General features: G+C 36.0%; 1 long non-coding RNA gene across 1 annotated transcript; it reads left to right on the forward strand.

The window, feature by feature from the left end:
• The first annotated feature begins 5,547 nt into the window (after nucleotides 1-5,547).
• LOC125226208 lies at nucleotides 5,548-8,984 on the forward strand. Its single transcript, XR_007177058.1, has 4 exons — nucleotides 5,548-6,273; nucleotides 6,529-6,599; nucleotides 7,069-7,164; nucleotides 8,799-8,984. It is a non-coding gene; the product is annotated as an uncharacterized LOC125226208 (long non-coding RNA).
• Nucleotides 8,985-10,049: the final 1,065 nt, after the last annotated feature.

Here is a 10,049-nt window from a genome sequence, read left to right on the forward strand (position 1 = left end):
GCGATATTCGATTTAACGACTGTCGATATTATTTTCCGCTTACACTTATTAATGACAGGATTCCATGTGGATGAGATCCTAGAACCGTCGTCCCGAGTGAAATTACTATGTTTTTTTTATTTCAATGGCTTCACGTATTTTTCTACTGTAGAAATGGCGTTCCGTGGAAAGGACTTTAGGGTCATGCAGTTCGATCCAGTGGTTAGGTCCTGACTCTAACAAATGTTCAGCCACGGCGGACTTGTTCACCTGACGATTTTTTACAGCCGCGATATGCTCCTTTACCCTTTCTTCTATGTTGCACTTAGTTTCTCCAATGTAGGAGCTACGCGATTAAGTCCCGATTTTAAAAATAATTATGTGTAAAAATCGTGAAGTTTAAATCAGTGTTATGCTGCTACATATATTTCCGAGCTAACTCAAATTAACAGTTGGTACGTTATAACATTTATGATACAAAGTGTGCTAGGTTGGTCAAATGCCACACGAGAGCTTACATAACATTGCCAGTTGTAACTAAAGCTCCCTCACCTTTACTTATTTACTTACTTGACTAACCAACAGTATAGCTAACCCCCCTTTAAATATACCCCGTAAATTTGGCCTTGTGATCGTCTAGCGTGAATAAGTAGAACCCTTCGATGTGAACCGCGATAACTTAGATCCTTTAATGAGTATCAGCTGTATTTTTGACTAATATTTAAATTTTTATTTATTTATATTTTAAAGAAGAATAAAAGTTATTGTAGCATAATAATGTAGTGTTATAGAAGAGTATTTTATCAGATTTAGGCCTAGAAAGTTATATGTGAGAAAATTAATGACGTGATGAAGAAATTTTAGAATAAAAGTTAGTGAGTGAAACATACATGAAATAAATATTAAAAAATATTTTGGTAATCATCCGCTACGCCTTATTAGTGATCCCGGCTTGGGCAAGGGCTTGCGATACGGTATGGGACCCCTGACCTGATCAAACCACTTTATCAGGATCCTAAGCAAGTAAGCCTGAAGGGCTATCTATCTAAAAACTAACCCCCTTTTTGTTTTGTCTCTTTTTCCCTAGCTAAACCCCCCTTTCCCCAATACTGCTAATAGACCATAACTTCTCGATTTTTCTAATGTTTTATCGAAACACCGAGCAGTTGCTAACTTTTATAAGAACTAAGTCTACTAACTTTTCTAAGCTTTTGACTTTCCATCAGTGGACGGCGCTCGCATGCCACTGGGCCCTATAACAAACCTATGCTTTTTATTCCAAAGAATAGTTTGTTTCCCTAACCAACTTGATAGAATTTACCTTGAAAAACCAGTTAGCAACACTAAGTGTCCCGCAGCCACACCGAAAAATCAGAAATTGCTACCACAATTATTAATTTCACTCAAATAAATTAAGTAATAAGAGATTTTATAAATTACCAGTTTTACCACATATTTTAAGATAGTAAACACCACATTTAATTTCCATTTAAACCATATAAATAGTAGTAGTTAAATTATTTCTCCACAATACACGTTGACCAATTATATTCCAAAACCAATCATAAAAGAACTCTACTTTCATAGAAATAGTGTGTGACTCTACCCTAATCCTATCGTTTTCCCTACTCTAACATATCTGAAACACAGACCCTCACTTACCATAGATCTTGTGTTCAGAATATGTACAAGTGTATCCCTACTAGAACTGTACAGTTCAGCCAGCGAAGCTGAGATAGGCAACCTATAGGCTTGTGTTCTGATCCCCCCCTCTGCTCTTGCCCGCGGGCTAGGGTAGCAGAGAGTAGATCGCCCTATCCGTGTATATATCCAGTATTCTAGGACACACCAGTACCAGCCACATGGGAAACCCAGCTGCGATCAACTTTACTTAGATGTGGATCGATCACAACCTAAATCCCCAGCGACCAACGCCAGCATGGACTAGAGCACCGAGTAAATAAATATAAATATATATAGGACCCCAGCCTCAAATACTGCCGACTTCAGTGAGCAAGGATTACTCCTAATGTCTTTCGTCAATCGTGAAAGTCCTCACTTCCATCTAACAGTTGGACTCTTTGAGACCGGTGAGAAAGTACGCCTTTTGTAAGTAAATAAAGACGCCCAAGCCCTCCACTTGGAACAAAAAGACTCCTAAACGCCTTATGTTTAACAGCCGCAAGGTATAAAGCGCTTAGCCGGACAACAGTCTGTCACAAACAATGATCTGGCTTATAACTTTCACAAAATAACCCCATAGAAAATTACTAAATTCAATTTTACTGACCAACTAAACAAACGAATGAAGTTTCCTTTACGTGCTATAATCTAAGCTTAGTTTTGCAAGAATTTCTCCCTACAAAACCAAACACAGACTTATCTCCAAGCACCAGCCATACATCGACCCAGTCTTTGTATTGCTTGACGGCACTCACGAAACAAAGCACAGAAAACTTCACTATACACATCAATTTAAATGTAACACTACACTATAAATAGAACACTAAATTAACCCCACAACTGACAGTAAAGCAATTCCACCACAGGTCTAGGTTCAACTGTACGACGATATTGTCCCCGCACAATCAAACAGAGACACAATTTCAAAGTTTTCCTATCACTTAGAATAATTTCCAAGTAAAAACAAACAGAGAAATAATAGCAGAACAACTTCACTCACCAGTATAACACACGAAAGCCAGAGACACTGTTAGTCTTGTAGATATTTTAAGAATGACGCGCGTCGGCTCGCTCCGACCCTTTTATAGATCTTAATCGTGACATACCGTCGACTATCGACGTACCATCGACATACCGTCGACTATCGACACAGTATCGACACACAATCGACATAACATCGACATACTATCGACATACCATCGACTATCGACACAATATCGACATAACATCGACATACTATCGACTATCGACACAATATCGACATAACATCGACATACTATCGACTATCGACACAGTATCGACATAACATCGACATAACATCGACACAACATCGACTATCGACACAGTATCGACATAACATCGACATACTATCGACTATCGACACAGTATCGACATAACATCGACAGAAAGCCATTAACTTGCGCACATAAGAAAAAGATCACAAGTGCTTTGTTTACACTCATACGCTCTACGCAATAAAGTTCACGATCATCACGCGGATGTTTGCTTATTAACACGTGCAGATTGCAGCTGTTTTAGAGAGAGACAGAGCTATTGGTATTGATACCTATGTAGTCCAATAGTGGAGTGTTCCGTAAATATTTTTACGTAAATATTATTTTGTGAAAGATTGTTTAAATCAATTTAGTAAGTAACTTCGCAATGAAAGATCACACCTATTCCTAATTGTTACACTGAATGATATATTCAGGAAGTATAATAATCAATATTAGTCATTATTACCTCTCTGACTCGTAATTGGAACCAAGACATAATATCGGAACGCTATGCAGTTGACAACTGTCAGTGTCAGTATTTCGTCCATGTGAACGTAGTTTGTTGATAAATACGTTTTTCCAACCTGTTTTAAATTTAATAATAGTGAATTTTATCAGTGATGACGTAACTAAACATGTGATTAACCATCAAAGATATTATTTGTTAAAATATTCAATGAAATCCCGAAGGAAATATGCACCAAAAAGTTGGTCAAGGAAAAGTTGATTCGCCGTAAGTTTTATATGTAATAACGAGTCCATTTCCTCGTCATAGACGCTTGTTCTGTTACAACTCGCCCCCGATTGGATTTCTTTTATAAAATACAAAGTGGTTTGTAAAAAAATCCAATCTCACTTAGCAAAAGAAGCAATAAAATTGAATAAAAGAATAAAAGAAAAATATTTCTAGATCAGTCGGAAATATCCCCCCATTTCTAATCGTGTGGTGTGTTTTCCAATACTATGCAACTGCTAGTGACTCAGTTTTGAAATCAGCTCATCAGAATCTCGACAATGAACCATGATAACCCCTTTCTCAGAGTCCGTTGTGAATCTGATAGGTCCTACTAACCCATTCTTGCTAGCTCGTTCCCCGGTCGCGGCGAATATTCATTCCATCCACACTGTTGGACCGGAATAATTACCGTAATAATTTCAACGAGTTCACAATAACTTCCCACGCAATTACGAAGAAACCTTTAGAGCTCTCATTATAAGTCCAGAGCCTTCAATCTCCATTGTCGGAACTCAAACCAATTTCTCTACCTAATCACTCCCAGCCACATGTTTTGGCGCATGTCTCATACTTGAATAAAATATACTGACTTAAAGTTTGCTGGGGTGTTTTTTTTTTTTTATAAAACAAACCTTAAATGACATAAGCATGTACCTCAACTTGGTACCACATCCTTGATCAAATAAAGAAATGATTTGATGTTACTAGACTTCACATCTTTGAACATATAAGAGAGAAACAAATATTGATAAGAGCCTCGTTCTCACTAGACGATTTTGGCCCTTAATTATGTCGATTGTCAAATACATCCCATTCAAGATGAGGTGTGTGGTTTTCGTATGGGTCTCATTACCTTGTGTAGTAGTAGTCACAAAAAACTACCCTTGAAATGGGTCGAATCCATTGGATTTTAACCTAACCAATAAGAATTTTATGACTAATGTGTTCCCAAAATTCCCCCCCTTGTTTGTTCCCCGCAAATTCCGACCAAACTAGTTTTGACTACTTTCCAGCGCTGTCTGTCTGTATCAATCCACTCATTCCATAAAATAAAACATTCGAGACACACTTTCATATCTTACATCCGTCATATCCAGCCATTCAATCTATCAAACATACATCTATAAGCATTCATCACCTCTAACTTATACACAATACACATACACTCGTTCATTCCTCCTCAATTACGCTTTCACTCGATTGTTTACAGAAAGCCAGCGCTTTTAAAAGTAATCAAAATAAAGAATAAAAATAGAAATAGAAACTAGATAATAATTTTAAAAGTTTACCTATCCCATTTTACCCTACTCTACCCTGGCTCGAAGACAAAGAAAATTTTATTTTATTTATAAGAGGTCCTACATTCATCATTTATAAAGTAATTACTATTTAAAGTATTTACTAACCGCAAACCATTGGACAACATGTGACACCTTGATCATAATCTCATCTGCTACAAAATTGTATGACGATCAACCATACCAACTTAAGAACAATGACAGGCTGAGTATTGTCGCCAATAGAACACCTTTTGGCGGGGAAAAGCGTATATATATGTTATCTGTGGCTAAATTATTTTCTTTAATCTATCAATCTATCTTGTTTACCGCGAAACCGCTTTGTCCGCGAAAGAATGACAGATCTATTTATGTTTGGACCATTTTAGCGCTATACTGCCTACAACATGAATCTGTAATAACTTAAAACAAATGTTTTCCATTTAACACTTTCGAAACCGGGCTCTACGCGGCGCTACGACATTTTCGCTACATACGGGGAAACCCATGTAATCGGCTACGCTTCTACGAGCGGTGTGCCCGACAGTCGGGTTCTTGGTAGCGAAAGTGTTAAAATTTCAAATGTGGTCCGAAGAATAAACTTTCAGATCAATGTAAAATATGTTTGTGTCACTAAGTCAGTTTTAATTTTTATAACCTATAAATTCGTTAGGAAATCAGGCGAAAACGCGTTATTTTAATTCATTGCAATAAGTGTTAGGTGTACAGTAGACCTAGTAAAATCTAGCCTAGTGCAATGGACGTAAATAAACTGGATCCTTAACTTTACAGCAAAGGTAAGCTTTTGTTTTTACTCTTCAATCTGTCATGAAACACGAAACTCCTGAACACACCTCGTTTAAAGAGTAAACATCAAAAATATATATTCGATTAATTTACTTGACCTAGGCTACCTAACTGTACTTGGAATTTATAAAATTTTTGCGGTTCCAAACAATGAAATGACTTAATTATTTTTCTGAGGCAATAGCTTATTGATTATGGAAAGTAATATTTGTAGGCCTTCAAATAAATGTTATGGCATTTAAAAATGAGCATTGAGTCTTGTACAAACTTTGTATTTTTCAGAGATAAAGATTGACGTTGGATTGGACACTTAAATAAAATTATGTAGACTGAAAATCTAGACTTAATATAAATATTGTTCTTGTTACAATGGGTTTAAACAATGTATGTATTAATTTTCAGTATATCTAATCGGTAATCAACACCTAAACAATTCCAACTAGTTGCAAGCTGAACGGGACAATTTTCCGGCGTGTCCTTTATGGACTGTACTCCGTCTTAGCACTATCCTCAAGTAAGTACAAAAAATCATTGCCACTAAACAGCTACTTTTTAAACTTAATTAACTCTACTTAGTGAGTAAAACGACTCGGCAGGAAATCTTACATGACTTAGAAAAATGAGTATGGTTGATCTTCTTTTTTTTTCTTAACCATGAATGGCCTAGATAAATATAAACAATCTTAATGATACGTATTTATAAATAAGATTCCTTAAACATACATACACCCTTTTTTAACTAATTTTTTTTTCATATATACAATTTCAGGTTTTACCCGAGAGGCCATGCTTCAGGTTGGACCGTCTTCCATATATCTACTGACTTCATATAAATGAAAGGTACTTATGTTTTATTATAATAACACGTTCTAATTATTAAATTTAAAAGTGAACAGCTCATGGCATCAATATTTTATCTAAAAAATTGAAATGAAGCGTAGAGCAAAACGGCGAGGCATGAGCAACCGGATAAAAATCAAACTTAACTGACTCATCATCATTTTATTGGCTAAGCAAACTTATTACTAACTCATTTATGTCCTAACTCGTGTAGATATGCACTGCAAGGCAGGGGTTCTCAAACTTTTTTATTTTTAATTTCCTTTTTGTAAATTTTGCTGTATGCATTGTTTTTTCTGACACAATATTTCTCAGGGCCGTGTCTTAGTTCCAAAATTAAGCGACGCGCCCCCGTGAATAGATAAATGAAATAATATTGAACCCAATTTGACAGAACCCCACTCTAAACAATACCCTTTTCTTACTCTTTGTATATGAATATTTCTAATGTCTGACTATTTCCTTTCAGTGTACTAAGGACTCGCTGATCTGCACTACCAGCTCATGTTCAACGTTACTGAACAACAAAGTAATCCGACAATCAGACTGGACCCGGTCACGTTAGGTAAGTTTACATACCTACTGCATACTACATACATACTATTTCTGAACCTCAGTAAAATATGGTTTTATAATGATGATAGTGCTTATTATCTACGAGTAAGCCTACTTAACAAGAGTATTACAAATTTCAATCAATTTTCATGAAATTCATTAAGCAATTGTGACAATGATCAAGCAGTGGTGGAGTTAAGGTATGGCGAGGTACGACCTCCCAGATGCTGGTAATTTCGTAGGAAATCTGGTGACGATTGTGTAGCTATTTAACTTAACTAATAAAATATGTATGTTAGCATATGCCTGATCCGTGAAATATTGCGACAGTGTAAGGTTCCGTATAAAAGCTGTGTACACAATCTAAGTGAGATAACATGTCATGTGTACCAGTTGAAAATATTGTTCATACATACATACTTGTTTGTACTATAGCAAAAATATATACTTATAGAAAGTTGAAATTCGCACTGTGCATTTAATTTATTGAAATAATTGGCAGATATAGGCTACAGTGACCTCTCACCATCAAGAGGGACGTATGCTTGTTTACTACGGATGTAATATGAAAATATATGATGACTTATAAGCTAATGAACTAAATTAGTCCTAACATGATTAATACGTATAACCTAACAGACAGACATTTGTTCTCATAGTGAAAATATTCAGTATAAAGACTTTGTCAATTTATTGTATGATGTATGAAATCCTGTGAGACAATACATAGATTATAGAGTTACAACTGAAATGCAAACAAACCATCCATCGAATGAGGTACTGTCATAGTATAACATACGTGTAGCTATTCAGTATTCATAGAAAAATGGCGGGACGCCCCATATAATATTGTACTTCAGCGCGACAATGAATAATCGCGCCCCCATAGCCATTAGACTAGAGCCTATCTTCTTGTATTACTAGGTCTTAAATCTAGGGCTTAGGTATCCTAGGTTATCTGAGATAATATAGTCTTACACCTAGATTATGATAACGACCTACTTACTGTCCTAACTAGCAGTTATCCTGCCTATAAATGAAATTCTGTATAACAGACGCCTTCCAGGAACATACATAACATCAGAGAGTGTTCATGGACTATATAAGACAGCATCGAAGCTATCCGATCTCCAATGTAAAGCGCAAACGTGATGTATAGCTTTCAAAATAGCCCTGAAGATGGCAGAACCTGCTATGAAAATGTACTAGACATATAGAGAACTATTTGTTTTAACATGGAATTCTATTGCTATTGTACATAGTTCACACACTTATGTTTCCAATTCCGGTCACTAGGTGGCAAACTCTTCTAAAGTGCTACAGTTCCGCGCTTCCTATTATTTTAGATACATGGGTATTTTTCTATATAAGTACCTAGTATTTCCAGTACTTGCCCCGCCTATACAACAGCCATAAAAACATACATTAAGACACAGAATAAATAATAGTACTACGCACAGGCGCAAGGGAACGTCAAGATGCACCAATGCCAACAATTACTACGTAGCAATGCAAACCGAGCGATGCTGAAATCGCCTATTCGGGACGATGTTTAGTTCAACCCCTACGATTATGAGCTAATTTCCTAGAAATAGATTTTGTCTAACTTTACTACGCTATTTTAATGTTATTTTTTTTTTCCAGATGCCAGAGGAAGACGAAAACATAACTGATCCTCCACTGATGCACGACTTCGCCCGGAACGCGGCAAGAACCAACAATGGAAGAAAATACTATAGACGTGTTTATTAACAATAAAGTTATTTTAGTTTTTATGAAATAGCGATTGAATAAAAATATTAGGTATATGAGTTTTATTTAGAGATGAAATAAGTCAGAAATACAGCACACCCACTCGTCTTCGCAGCAACAAATGTAGCCTGGTAAGGCTAATAAAATAAGGTTATTAAAAATTCTGGTTACTCGGCACCAAAAGTAGCCTGGCAAGGCTACTTTCTATTATTTATTTGTAAACCTTGGTATCCAAGATGTGTTCTATAGAGCACATCTTAAATCCCTTGGTCACGTCACCAAATGTAACTAAAGCTCCCTCACCTTTACTTATTTACTTACTTGACTAACCAACAGTATAGCTAACCCCCCTTTAAATATATATAAGTTGTAACAGAACAAGCGTCTATGACGAGGAAATGGACTCGTTATTACATATAAAACTTACGGCGAATCAACTTTTCCTTGACCAACTTTTTGGTGCATATTTCCTTCGGGATTTCATTGAATATTTTAACAAATAATATCTTTGATGGTTAATCACATGTTTAGTTACGTCATCACTGATAAAATTCACTATTATTAAATGTAAAACAGGTTGGAAAAACGTATTTATCAACAAACTACGTTCACATGGACGAAATACTGACACTGACAGTTGTCAACTGCATAGCGTTCCGATATTATGTCTTGGTTCCAATTACGAGTCAGAGAGGTAATAATGACTAATATTGATTATTATACTTCCTGAATATATCATTCAGTGTAACAATTAGGAATAGGTGTGATCTTTCATTGCGAAGTTACTTACTAAATTGATTTAAACAATCTTTCACAAAATAATATTTACGTAAAAATATTTACGGAACACTCCACTATTGGACTACATAGGTATCAATACCAATAGCTCTGTCTCTCTCTAAAACAGCTGCAATCTGCACGTGTTAATAAGCAAACATCCGCGTGATGATCGTGAACTTTATTGCGTAGAGCGTATGAGTGTAAACAAAGCACTTGTGATCTTTTTCTTATGTGCGCAAGTTAATGGCTTTCTGTCGATGTTATGTCGATACTGTGTCGATAGTCGATAGTATGTCGATGTTATGTCGATACTGTGTCGATAGTCGATGTTGTGTCGATGTTATGTCGATGTTATGTCGATAC

This window comes from Leguminivora glycinivorella, chromosome 5 (assembly GCF_023078275.1).
Source record: "Leguminivora glycinivorella isolate SPB_JAAS2020 chromosome 5, LegGlyc_1.1, whole genome shotgun sequence".
In the NCBI taxonomy this organism is placed as follows: domain Eukaryota; kingdom Metazoa; phylum Arthropoda; class Insecta; order Lepidoptera; family Tortricidae; genus Leguminivora; species Leguminivora glycinivorella.